The sequence below is a fragment of the Anneissia japonica genome, unplaced genomic scaffold (genome assembly GCF_011630105.1).
Source record: "Anneissia japonica isolate Jap-2015-1 unplaced genomic scaffold, ASM1163010v1 scaffold287781_len67199_cov139, whole genome shotgun sequence".
Classification (NCBI taxonomy): domain Eukaryota; kingdom Metazoa; phylum Echinodermata; class Crinoidea; order Comatulida; family Comatulidae; genus Anneissia; species Anneissia japonica.
This window is the reverse complement of record NW_022747389.1, coordinates 5,422-6,040: the sequence shown is the minus strand read 5'-3', so window position 1 is coordinate 6,040 and position 619 is coordinate 5,422. Positions and strand designations below refer to the sequence as shown.

Sequence of the window (619 nt, the reverse complement as noted above, 5' to 3'; positions counted from 1 at the left end):
ATGTGGGTGTTGTGTGTTTTTGGACAATTCAACTGCTCTTCAACTTTAACTGACCCCCAATTCCAATTGGTTTGCAATGGTCCCAGTTCCAATTGGTAACAATGGTTTTAATCAACTTCTGCAGGCTTACAAAATACACTATGAGTTCATATACAAACCATAATTTCTTTAATTTAAAACACCAACAAACATCATACGATAGGGACATTACTTCCCTAGGGTCTCATTTACTAGCATACCCCTTTATATATTATCGTTTTGCTAATGTCTTACTTCTAAACATACTGTACCTCAGATTCAAGGCTATTCTACAGTTCTTTGCTTTTACAGTCCGGTTTAAATAAGCATTTTTTTCGTAATGTAGTCCTATTACAAGAGTTTATTATATAAAACAATATTCAAGAACCATTTGTGTTACAGGTGTGCATAAACCAGCATTCTTTGTGATATTGCAGCAGCAATTGTCCATCCATGCCTTTTCTTGTCCGATGGTACCAAGCTAAATTAGTATGAATTATGCCGTTAAACAAATCTAGTTTGAAATACTAAATCACTGTGACTTGTACTAACATTTCTCGGAGTTTCACTCTTGCTGAAAGATATAACAAAACAAAATAGA

The 619-nt window shown here is 34.1% G+C and overlaps 1 long non-coding RNA gene across 1 annotated transcript in view; it reads right to left on the bottom strand.

The window, feature by feature from the left end:
* Positions 1 to 191: 191 nt before the first annotated feature.
* Positions 192 to 619, bottom strand: part of LOC117120464 — a 1,905-nt gene continuing 1,477 nt past the window's right edge. The window contains exon 3 of the long non-coding RNA XR_004447353.1: positions 192 to 592. This is a non-coding gene — a long non-coding RNA (uncharacterized LOC117120464). The remainder of the gene's footprint in view (positions 593 to 619) is intronic.